The 12,429-nt window shown below is 63.5% G+C and overlaps 2 long non-coding RNA genes across 2 annotated transcripts; both read left to right on the top strand.

The window, feature by feature from the left end:
• Positions 1-908: 908 nt before the first annotated feature.
• On the top strand, positions 909-2,336 carry LOC131508506 (uncharacterized). The gene is made up of 2 exons (XR_009260030.1): positions 909-1,184; positions 2,122-2,336. It is a non-coding gene; the product is annotated as an uncharacterized LOC131508506 (long non-coding RNA).
• A 2,125-nt stretch (positions 2,337-4,461) lies between these two features.
• Positions 4,462-11,143, top strand: LOC131510557 (uncharacterized). The gene is made up of 2 exons (XR_009261094.1): positions 4,462-4,753; positions 5,598-11,143. It is a non-coding gene; the product is annotated as an uncharacterized LOC131510557 (long non-coding RNA).
• Positions 11,144-12,429: the final 1,286 nt, after the last annotated feature.

The following is a 12,429-nucleotide window of genomic DNA, read 5'->3' on the forward strand; positions in this document are numbered from 1 at the left end:
TCTGGCAGGAGTACTTGAAGGTCTCAAGCCCCCTAGCTCCCCTCCTCCCCCAGGGATGGCGAAAAGATAATAGCTAACAGTACTGAGCAAACGCACCTTGAGGTGAACACTGTTATCCCATTTTACAGACAGGGAAACGGAGGCTCAGAGAGCTTTCGGTAACTTGCCTATACAGTGAGCGAGTGACCCCCGACTGGAACCCGGGCACGTTGGTCGCAGTCCACCAGCGGGTTGGAGCTGGCACACCCCCCTCCTCCACGGGCGGGGGGATGGGGCTTGGACACGAAGGTTCCCCTGGTTTCTGGTGGCCCTAAAGCAACGGGATCCTCAGCCCCGTCCCGCGGCCCGGGATCCGTGCCACCCCCCGGCGCCCCTCCTCCCAGGACACCGAGGCAGTGGGAGGGGCGGGAGGCGGCCTCAGGGGGGCTCCGCTCCCCGGCTGCGGCTCGGCCTCGCCCTCCTCCAGGCCGGGAGGATCCGCCGTCTGCGCCCGCCGGCAGGGGGAGGGGGAGGGTTATTTTTACCTCCCTCCAGGCAGCCGGGGCGACAGGAAGTGAGCGCGCGGCCCGCCAGATGTGGGGAGCCAGGCAGCTGGGAGCAGCCACAGCTGGACTGGCGGCCGGCCGGGGTCGGGGGGGGGGGGGAGGGGCGGGGTCTGCGGGGGGCGGATCCCAGGCCTCAGGTCCCCTCTTTGTTCCCCGCCGCCCTAGCCTCGTGTCCGAGGTCCCCTCTCACCCCCACCCCCCTCCCCCCCGCGCCCCGCTCATCTCGGTGGTGGCCTTGCTGTCCCCCATCTGTGCGCCGGTGCCTTCCGTGCTCACAGGCTCTCAGGTCCCGGGCGGGAGGGGGGACGCTGCTCCCCGACGTGGGGACCCCCCGAGTCCCAGCAGAGGGTGGGGGGGGGGCCCGCCTGCCACCGCCATTGTTTACCCGTCGGCTGCCTCCTAGGAAACTTAACCCGCCCGCGGTAATTTTATTTGGGAACTTCGGCCAGTTGCCATAGCAACCCCCAGTGACGTCAGAGGGGCTGGGGCCCGAAATCCCCGGGAAAGGGGGGATGGGATTAGGGGGGAGACCCCCAGGAGGGCCCCTCCTTAACCCTGCGCCTGCCAGGTCCCGGTCTGAGGGGAGAGGGCAGCCAGATGTGACACCTCTCGGGCGCCCCCATTCTGGCGCGGTGCCAGGTGAGGGTGGCAGGCCAGGCCCTGATGTCATCCGGTGCTGGGTGGGTGGTGAGTCAGTCCTCGGGTGGGGGCTGGGCCAGGCCTGGGGGCTATTCCTGTCTGACTCACCCCTCCAGTGCCCCTGAGCAACACCCAGACGCTGCCCTAGGGATTTCAGGCGCCAGGCTGGGGGGAGGGGGTGGGGGTCCCCACAGATCCCTGGGGCCTCAGCTTCTCTCAACCGTAGGTGGGTAGGCAAGGGCTTCCCTGGTGCTGTCACCCGGGCCGAGGGTGGCTCAATGGAAGGGTTCGTGGCAGTGAACTGGGGCCACCTCGTAACGTCGTTCCCCGGATGTGGGGAATGGCTGGAACTGGCTAGGGAGGGGGCAGGTGGTGGGATCCCTGCTCCGTCCACAACACAGCCCGTCACTAGGGCGATGGGAGGCAGGGGCCCTGACTGGCACGGAGGAGCACACGCGCGCCAGGGGGGCTGGGCTGGGAGGAGCCACCCTAACCACAGTGACGTGGGACTTCCTCGGCAGGGCCTGTTTGATGTCTCTGTGTGCAGCGTTGCCATGGGGCCCGGCAGGCAGCCGTGCGTGTGAGCTGGGGTGACCTATGGGGCGGCTGGGTCTGTCAGGGTCCCTTGACCCAGCACCCCCTCCCGGGCCCACAGGACTGCATGTACCTGGTGTACCTCCGGGCACTCGCTTATCCAACTTTTACCCCATCCTGGGCCCTGGGCCGGGACATTCCTCATCTCATCTCAGAGCCTTGGCGTCACTGCAAACTGCACGTTTTCAATATAAGGAAACTGAGGTTCAGAGAGGTGTGATCACTTGGCCAACGATATTCAGCCAGAAAGTTGGGGAGCAAAGATTTGAAATTCAGTTCTTCCACCCTGCTCCCCTCGTCCGTCCATCACACTGTTTTCCTCATTGTTTCTCAAATACCCCAGGCATGTTTCTGCCTCGGGACCTTTGCACTGGCTGTTCCCTCCACCTTGAACTTCTCCTCCAGATGTCTGGACGGCTCCTCCTTCACCTCTTGGAAGTCTTTGTTCAAGTGTCACCTGGTCTTCATGCAGCCTTTCCTGACCTGGCCCCCACCTCCTCAGCCCCCTTCTATTTTCCCTTAGCATGGATCACCCAACACAATATATCTTTATACCTATCTGTTTTGTGTGTGTGTGTTCCCTACAGCTGTCAGTCCCATGAGGGCAAAGCTTTTTTTTCTGGCTTGTTCTCTGCTGTGGTCTCCGGTGCCCAGAACAGTGCCTGGCACACAGCAGGCACTCAGCGAATGTTTGAAGAACGAACAGACGGGCGTGTGTGTGATCCCTATGCCACTTGACCACTTAAGCTGGCCTCACCCTGGCCCTGTCCCCCTATCCCTCCCTGTCGTGACAAAGGATCTGTTGGCTAGTTTGGAGAACTCCTATCCCTGTTGGCTGCTGTCCCTGGGTAAACTGGCCAACTCAGGACCAGGGCGTACGGGGCAAGCGCTGGGGGATCCAGAGGGAGAGCTGGTGGCACCTGAGGTCCCTCCAAGCTTAGTGAGCTGGGTCGTCTGGGGTTATAAAGGGTCTTGGCACAGACATCCCTGGAGGACAGCATGGAGGAGGCATTTCCGCTAAATGTGTGCCCAACTGGACTAATGCCAGGCGAGGGATGGTTCTGGATGGGAGGCTTGTTCTGGGGTCCGAAGGAAGCATTCTGGAGGCGCAGTGTGTGTGTGTGGGGGGGGCGGTTGTAATTTGGTCACTTTCTATTTGGTCTGTTTCTGAAATGACAAGCCTGTGTGTGTGTGTCCACAGGGAGACCCTGGATTCTGAGAACGCCATTCCCCTGTGCTTAGCTGCTCAGGAGGCCATGTGGCAAGTACCCCACCCCTCTCTGGGCCCCACCCCGAGTCGGGGAATTCTGTGCCACCCCAAATCTTCCCCCAGGGCCCCACAGGCTGCTCTGCCCCCTCCTGCCCCAACCTGCCAGATCCTGCAGCTTGGGCCAGCCTGCCCCTTGGGCCCCACAGAGAAGAAAGACCCAGGAACCCCCCAGGCTGGGTCCCATGGGATGGGAACTAGGTGTGGCTTCCACCGGCTTCTTCCAATTCCCACTAAGATCCAAGGTGGGAGCCGGCTGAGCTGAACCGAGGAAATGGAGAACTCAGGAGGAATTCTGGGGTATGAGGTGACCCAGAGGCATCCAACCAGCCCCTATGGTCCCCTGCCTGGGCCTGCGGCTGGGTCCCCACTCCCCAGCGTTACCCTTACTTCCCAGGAGTTGGGTGGTGAACAATCTGACCCCCCCGCCCCCAATCATATGACTTGGGAAATGTTGGGAGTGGGGGGAGAAAAACGGCCCCCAAAGCAATGCCCACACAGGTCTGTGTGTGTGTCTCCACAGCCAGAGGAGGGTCCTCTGGCTCCAGAACCCCTCGCGCCATGGCACCATAGGGGTGGCCGTGGTGGCGATCTGGCGCCATCGGCCTCTGTCCCATCTTGGAGAGGGTGAAGTGGCAGTTAGGCATGCCCAAGGAGGCTGTCTTGGCGGTAGAGGGCACCCCGCCCCTCCTTTGGTTAGTTTTGTTCCTGGCCCCCCACCTGGGCACAAGGCCAGGCCCCAAGGCAGGGCCCCGTCCTGGGGAACAATGCCTCCGTGTTTCTCCCGGTGGAGGGGAGGCCGGTGGAGGATGTGGTGGGACAGACGCAGGCAGGGAAGGAGGGAGGGATCCAGGGAGGGACTCTATCCCAGGGAGACTCCAGTAGCTGGGGAGTTTCCCAGAGCCCCTGGGTGGGTGGGGGATGGGGATGCTGGGAAGCCAGACAACCTTGATCCAGGGACCACCTGGACTGGGGTGGGAGGCTTCCATGGCAGCAGGAGAAGGTTGGATGGGATAAAAGGAGGGACTTCCTGGGGCTGGAGAAGGCACTGAGGGACTGGAGGAAGTGGGGATTGGTGTTTGGCAGGAGCCCAGACGCCCAGGCCCGTGCCTCCCAAGGAAGGGTACATACACAGCAGAAGTATGTCCTCCGTCTGGCGCCATTTCTCTCCCCCCCCCCTTCCCCATCTCCCCTGCCCCTGCCCACGGCCTCCAGCGTTTCTCTTCCTGCGCAGGGGCAGGACTTTGCCAAGAGGGGTTTGGGGGTGCGAGGGGCATTAGGACCCCTGCTTCTGTCCTTCCTCCCGCAGGGAGAGCCTAAGCTTAAAATCTGGGGCTGCTTCTCGAGTCCAGGACCCGGAGGGGGGAAGCTGGGCTGGGTTCGGGGGCCCAGGTGGAGTCGGGACAAGGAGGGAGAAAGTTGGGGCTGAGTTGGGGGACCAGAGAGAGAAAGTGGGGGCGGACCGGCTCCGGGGGCACATGACGGCGGCGCCCGCCCCGCCCCGCGCCCGCCCCCTGTCCGGCCCGGGGGGAGGAGACGGGAAGGTTTTAAAAGCGATTCGGCCCCGCGGCGGGCCGGCCAGTGAGTGGGATGGAGCCGGGCCCGCGACCGACCCCGGCCCGTCTCGGGTCCGCCGCCCGCCCGCGTCTCTGCCGCCGGGCCCGGGGCGGCGGCCGGAGCCCCGAGTGCCGGCTCCCCTCCCCCGCGGGTGAGTCGGAGAGGGAACCGGGAGGGAGGCGGCGGCGCCGCGGCGACGGCGGCAACTTTTCTGCGCCGGACTCGTGGGCGGAGTGGGGGGGTGCGCCCGGCGGGTCCCCAGCGCTTGGAGAGGGGGAGGGCGCCGCCCCGCCGCCGGTGGCTGTGTGTGTGTGTGTGTGGGGGGGGTGCAGCGGGGATCGTGCATCTGGCGGCGGCGGTGGCGGCAGAGTCCCGGGGCGCCCCCTACGGAGCGGGGGAAGGGCAGCCCAACATTTACCCCCTCCCCAGGAGACCCCTGGCCACTCCCCCCACCGGAGACCCTTGAGAGCGTGGTGGGGAGGGCGGGTCCCATAGTCACGGGGGCAGGTCCAGGTGGGCCGGGAGTCAGCGGCAGGGTGGGAAGGGGGAGGGCATATGCCCGGGCTGGGGTGGGGAGGGGTGGATACACACGGGTACCTGGGCTCCTAGGGTGCCTCTCAGGGCTTTAGTGGGGATGGGGCTGGAGGAGTGGGTGGGTGGGGGTCTCCCAGAGTTCCGTGGATGGCGGGTGACACGGTGGTTCAAGCTCTTGACATGTCGGCCAACGAGTGGAGGGAAGGCCTTCCATTGAGCAGATGGGCTTGGGGGCCCCAAGGTGTAGCCCCAGCTTGGTGGAGATTGGGGCACCCCTCCCCTCCCTCTTGGCTCCTCCGGGCCCAGGAGAGAGGAGCTCATTCAAGGTTGCTTAGGAAGGGGGCCAGGTGTGGGAGATTACTGGAGGGATGACTCCCCAGTCCTGTGCCCCGCGAGCGGCCCGCAGTCCTCATGCCCTTGGGCTGCAGGCCCCTGACTAAAACCTGAACCTTGTATTCTAGCCCCACACTGACCTCTGACCCCAGCACTGGACTTGACTGCCACCAGAGCCCCCAGCCCTACACTGACTTGCCTATTCAGCCCAGCCAGGCCCAGCCAGGCCCAGTGGCCTCCCGAATGCCTTGAAGGTGCAGTTGGCTCTCCTGTCACCTGCCCCAGTCCTAACCAGCTGCTCGCTCATGATGACGGGTGCCATGTGAGGTTAAAGCTGGGGGGTGGTGTGGGACCCCTGGCATGAAGGCTGTCCTCTGGCAGCTCTTCCCATGCCCCCCGGAGCTGGAGGGCAGTACCCGACAGGTGCCCTGGCTTAGAGGCGAGGTGATGTGGGACACACCCTGTCCGCTCGCCCACGCACCCTGCCTGGGCCGGCCCCTGCGCATGTGTTCACACGCCGCAGTCCCAGGAAGGCACGTCCTGGGAAGGCACGGGCCCTGGGGCCTGGTGCCAGCTCCGTCCTAGCTCCCAGAAGGGCACCCGTTGCCCTCTGCCCTTGCAGGATGTCCTCTGGGAGCTCCTTCGAGACCCCAACTGGCAGGCCTCGTCTGTGGGCCCAGAGGGGGCCCTAAAATAGCTGCTGGCCTAGCCCAGGGCTGGCACGCGGAGCACATGCGTGACAGGGCGTGTCCAGGGGGGTCGGGCCTGTCTGTGCTAGCCCGGCCTCCAAGTCTCTGCAGACCCTTGCTCGCTGGAGAGAAATCTCGGAGGCGGATGCTCCAGGGGTCCTCCCAGGGCCCCCGTACCAACCTCTGCCTGTTGTAAGTGGAGGCCAGATGTTCTGCGCTGGCCACAGCTGCTGAGCAGCCCCTGTCGCTACTGCAGTCCCAGGGTAACTGGCATCATGGTCCGGGTGGGTGTAAGTGGGGTGACCTGCTTCCTATGGGCCCAGGTGGCACTTGGATATACCTTAAAGCATTTTTTCAGAGTGTGCCCTTCACCTTGGGAAGCTGAGCGGAGGGGCTCTGTTTTCGGTGAAGAATACTGCTGGGAACCCTGGGTGGTCGCAAAAAGACACTTTCCTGCCCCTCGCTGGGCTGTCTGGCCAGCCCTTTTCCACTCTGGATACGCTTTCTGCCAGGAGCAGACCTGGCTTTCCTTTAGATTTGCTGCATGACCTTGGGCCCGGCCCTGAATTCCTCTGGGCCTCGGTTTCTCCGTCTGTAAATGGGGAGCACCAGAAAACAAGCGGAAGAGAGTGCATGTCCCCTCCTTGTCGCGGGCGCTCGCCTTCAGATCCCTTTTGGGGCCCCCTGGCCACCTTCCCTCCTGCCATCAGGTGTCCTGGGTGGACAAGGAGATGTGTTGGAAAAGGCTGGTCACCTGGAGAGGTCGTACACGGAGGGCAGCGGGCGTAGGCGTGTGGGAATCCTTGGGCAGAGAAGGACGCCGCCATGCTGGGCACGGCTGAGTCATGCTCCAGCAGCGCCTTGCCCCAGGGTGCTGGAGCTGGCGCCACCCTGGGTGTGGTCACTGAGCTGTGGCCCTGGGCAGAGCAGGCCTGGGTGGTCTGGGATGGGGGGCCTGGGTGGTGAGCGGCCAGGAAGCTGACTTCTGAGACTTGAAGACCTTTGGCCTTCCCCTGGCCTGGGTCTGGCATCACCATCCAGGACTGTGGTCACCCACGCCCTTAGAATGCCTTGAGGATCCTGGGGACCCCTCAGCCTTGGGCCTGGGAGTCCTGGGGGTGCCGAGGAAGGAGGACAAGGCCCAGAAGCCCGTGATTCGCCTCGAGGCTGGCGGTCTCCCTGCAAAAGGCAGGCCAGGGCTACGATGGGGACGTATGGGGACAAGGCAAGAAGTGAACATGGCAATAGGGTGTGCCCCTCAGTTAAGGGCTCTCGGTGTGGATGTTGGGGGGGGGCGCCCTGGGAATTCCGTGACTGATCCTAGGGGGATTGAAGTTTAAGGCAGGGGCTGGAGTGTGGTGTGGTGTGGCTGGGCACAGTGGGGGCTGGGAAGTGACTTGCACGGTTCCCCTATTTATAACAAGTGATTCAGTCCTCACTTACTCACCCCTTCCTGGGCCTGCCCCCTCCCCCCGGCCCTGGGTGGGCAGTGGGGGCCCACCCACTTGCCACTGTCCTGCCTGCCTCCACCCAGGTGCCAGCCTCTGAGCGTCGCCCATCGGGATGGTTGTTGACGGTTGCTGTGTTGGGATCAGGGTAACGGATGGGGGGCTGGTGGTCAGGCGGCACTTGGCCGAGCAGCCCAGGTTGGCGGCTGGCTCTGGGCCCGGCCCAGGGAGCCTCTGCGGAGAGTCTAGGCCCATTAGGCAAAGCGTTAGTGACAGGCTGGGAGGGCGGGCGGTGGCGGGCAGGGCGGGGCCTGCAGCCCTTGGTATTTTCCGATCCCAGCTGCTCCGAGAGGGTGGAAAGTATTTGGGGACCAGGCTTGGGGGCGGTGGTGGTGGCGCCCCCGGCGGAAGCTGCCCCTGATTCATTCTTGGAGCATGGGGTTGGGGGGTGGTGACAGTAAGCCTGCCTGCTTGTGTCTCGTGCCTCCACGCCCTGTACTCAGGCATACATACATACATCCGTGTGGCTTGGGGCCTGCTCTGCTCCTCCGGCCCAGGGGCCCATCTTCCCCCCACGCCTCCAGCTGCCAAGGACTTGGCCCTCCCTGGACACCCATCTCCCATGAGCCTGAGAGGCACACCTTTGGTAACAGGGGTCCCGGCTCCTGGGCACCTGCACGGCAGCGCCCCATCCATGAGAGACCCAGGCCTTTTGTGCCTTTGGGGATGGGGAGTGGCCTTGGCCCCGGCCTGGGGCTCTGTGCAGGGGAAACCCCACAGGAAACGGGCCTGGCCAAATGGCCGCCCTTCCCGTTCTCGTCCCTGGGACACGAATGTGCTGTCTCACTTCCGGAGGCGGCCCAGGGAGGCCGGCCGCCCTGCAGGGCCTTGTCTGCTCCCGGTTGGTGCCCCCAGACCCTGAGGGGACAGGGCTGGGGCCTGATGGGAAAGCCGGTGGCCACTGTATGTGTGTGTGTGTGTGTGTGTGCGCGCGCGTGTGCCCCCGCGTGCGCCTGTATGAATGGGGGGGGTCGGGGAACAGAGCAGGACATCTCTTAACACCTGTCTCCCAGTGACGGGCGCCACCATATGTGGGTGCCAGGGTCCCACCAGTGTTTGGAATCTTCACTGCCACCGTCTTTTCTGTTTCTGCCTGATGATGACAGCATGGCCCCATTCTAATTACATGTACCACTTGTGAGATCCTTACCACGGCATTATCTCTGCTTTGTGGATGGGGAAAGGGAGGCCCAGAGGGGTTGAGTGGCTTTCTAGGAGTCACCCAGCTAGGATGCTACAGAACCAGGGTTCAGAGCTGCCCAAACTGGCTCCAGAGTTGGGGGTCTCCTGGCCAGAGGGCTCTTATCATTAAGGAGAGCTCCGTTTACGACACACAGGCTGGCTTCATGGGCTTGTGATCATGCAGTTCACGGGGTCTCCCCTGCTCGGAAGGACCTGAGCTTGGGTTAATGCTCTTCTGTCAGCGTCTTGAAATTCGCAAGTTGTGAAGAAGGGACCCCGCAATTTCATTTTGCACTGAACACTGACAATCGTGTAAGGCGGTCCTGGTGCTGGGTGCTTGTGAATGACATACGCTCTTGGTGAAACCTCCCTGTGCTGTGCGGTTGAGGCCCTGGGCTGTTATACAGATGGGGAAACTGAGGCTTGGAGGGCATTTGGGAAACTGCAGAGTGGAGATTTGCACCTTGGGCCTGCGTCCGGTGCTCTGGGGATGTGTGTGCCCGCGGGAAGAGCTGGGTACCCGCTGTCGGCATCCGCTCTGATGGGGTGCAGGCTAAGGCTTGGCCACTGAGGAGACGGGGCCACGGGAGGGGGGAGAGGCCCTGGTGGTTTCCTCCTGCCCTTCAGTCTTCTAGGAAGTGGCGCCAGCTGGGGTGAGATCACTTCCTCACCCGCCTGCCCGCCACCCCATCGACTTCCTCTCCTCATGGCCCCGTTTAGCCTGCCCAGGGCTTACGGGGGGGGGGGGCGGGAAAAGGGGGGGAACCTGGCTCTGGAAGTCCCTGCAGCCCTCTTAGCTCAGAGGGATCCTTGGAGCATCTCTGCCTCTCCGGGCCTGGGCCTGAGCGTGTGGCTGCGGTGGGGGCGTCCAGCCTGGTGGTCCAGCATTCCCTTCAGCTGCCGCCGTGTGTGGGGACAGGGCTTCCCTACCAAGCCTCAGCGGGGACGTGGAGCACAGATGTCTTCAAATCTCATTTACCTCCTTTGCTCTCTCTCCCCCCCACCCTCAGGTGCCAACCTCCGGTCCCACCTGGTGCCCCCCAACCCCTGTGCCATGGCCGGCTGGGGTTCCTGGGGATGGGATTTGCTGCCTGTCACAAATCACATTGCCAGGGATTTCCAACCGACCCTGAGCCCTGCCTCTGGGGCTGCCGCCACCGCCTTCGCTGCTGAGGACGCTGCCCGGGGATAGGGCCGGGGATGGGAGGCCGAGAGGCCCCCCGCCCCCTGCGGCCTGCGTCTGGCCTGGGGAGCAGGGCTTAGCTGCTTGTGAGCAGAGTCCACACCAAGTCGTGTTCACAGTGGCTAAGTTCCGCCCCCCGGGACCCCACCTCCTCTGGCCCTGCCGCCTGCCTGTCCCACTGTCCGGGCCTCCCTGGGCTCTGCCTCCCGTGCCTACTGAGCTGAAACACAGTTGATTTGTGCAGACTGGCTCAGTTCAGCAGGAACAGGAGTCGAGCCCCCTCGAAGCCTGTGCAGCCTGCCTTCCTCGGGTGGGCTGATTCCTAGAGGAAAAGCTGAGGACCCAGACCCAGACCTGTGTTGGGCAGAGGGACTTGGGGGAGGGGCAATATAGCCTGGAATGGGGTGGGTGGACCCAGCTGTCTGCTGTAGGCACCCTCCCCCAACTCTGTACTTGGGGGTCCTGCCCCCTGCACAGTCCTACTTCCGGCTGAGGCTGGACAGAACTCCTAGGGAGAATGGGCAGGTGGGTGGGTGGCCCTCCCACTAGAAAGGGAAGCCATCTGGGTCCCTATCCCCTCCCAGTAACCCTCCCAGCCTGGAGCCTTGGCCTTTTCTCTCCCAGGCCTGGTGGGACGTGGACCAGGCCTGTACCTTCCCAGCAGCCAGTTACTCAAGAGGAAGCTGCCCTGGGCCCCCAGACCGTTAAATGCCAACTCCGGCTTCCGGAACCAGGCTGGCCTGACCTGAGTGTGCCTGGCCTCTTCTCCCTGAACCCTGCGGCGTCCTAACTTTGGGGGTGTGGGGAGAGCTGTGACACTCTCCGGGCACGTGGAGCAGGGAGCAAGGTCCCTTGTGGGCCCAGAAAGGACACAGATGGGCCTGTTGAGTCCGCTGGTGGCCCTGCAGTGCACGTGCTACTGCAAGACCGGAGACTGTCCAGTATCAGATGGGATGGACCCTGAGTGCGACCAGGCAGAGAGAGAGGCCCCCTAGGCTGTCAGGGCTGGCCCAGGGTACCCTTTCACCCAGGGATAGGGGCATACTTCAGCTCGGGGCAGGGTCTGTGCTGTGTGTTGCTATCCAATTAAATAAAACCTGCCTCCTACCTCATTCCTGAAGGTCTGGTAGTTTGTGATTTACTCCCTTCCTCCTGTCGCTGGAGTTTTGGCTTTTCAGGTGGGGAGGACCGACGGGCTTGAATTTACTGTCCCAGCACCCTGAACTCCTGACTTCCCAGGATCCCTATGCCTGTCCCACCTGTTGTGAGGAAGGTCGCAAGTTTAGTCACACAGGGCAGAGAAAGCTGGAAAGGTGACCTTGAGGGATGTCCTAGGATGGGGGCGGGAGGGAGGGGTGACTCTCAGGGAGGGCTGATGCAATGGCAGGGAGAGCTGTTCTAGGAAGAATCTAGATGGGGGTCATAATGAGGAGTACCCCAAGCCCAGGGCCTATTGAACCCAACCTCAGGTGGCAGTGGGGGGTGACCCCGAGGGAAACGCTGGGCAGAGATGGCTGGGGCCCGAGGGTCTTGAGCTGGTGACATTTGGGGGTGGCGGAGAGATAAGGGAGAATTCAAGCCTCAGGTTAGACTTGACCTGCTGGTGTCCGAGAACGCTGGCAGGGAATTCGTGCTTGAGGTGTGCGTGGGTTACGAGGGAATCCCCGGGCCCAATGGGGACATTTTTGGATGACTTTAAGAGCTGAGGGGCATAAGAAGGGAGCCCCAAGTCCGAGGACGGCATTTGTAGGCAGCTGAGACTGTTAAGGGGTGAAGCAAAGGCTCGGCACCGAGCCTGCCCCCTCTACCCTCAATCACGCCTCTAGGCGGCGCAAAAGAACACGCCGGCACATACCTGCGGGAACGGGGGAGGCGGGGCAGATGGGCCAGTCTCCAATGGGCCCTCTCGGGCAGAGGGCAGTGCCACGAACCAATCGCTGTGCCCAGCGCTGCCGATGCCCCGCCTACGACCGCGCGCGCGCTGTCTCGGCGCCCTCTGGCGGTCAGCTCCACCCAGCACTGCTCTGTACCCCGCCTGGCCGCGAAGCCCGTCCTCGCTTGCCCCGGCCCTGACAGTGACCCAGACACACTTGTTCATCTATCCGCCACACCCTAAAGACAAGGGCGGGGGGGGGGGGGGTGGCGTCCTGCTTCTCAGGGAACTAGGGAAAGAAGGCAACCGAAGGCCTTCTTTGCGGCCCCCCAGACGGCTCACTCCATTTGGGGACTGGAAGCCTCCACAGCGGCGTAGGAATCCAGACACGCCCAGGCCGCGCCCCTCGCTGACCACACCCACCTGCATTTCTCGCCGACGCCAGAACCCGCCCACCAAGGCCGAGTCGAAGCCCGGGATTCCTGTCTTGTGTGTGTCTCCCCCACCCAGGCGCACCCAGCACCT

This window comes from Neofelis nebulosa, chromosome 4, assembly GCF_028018385.1.
Source record: "Neofelis nebulosa isolate mNeoNeb1 chromosome 4, mNeoNeb1.pri, whole genome shotgun sequence".
NCBI classification, from domain to species: Eukaryota; Metazoa; Chordata; class Mammalia; order Carnivora; family Felidae; genus Neofelis; species Neofelis nebulosa.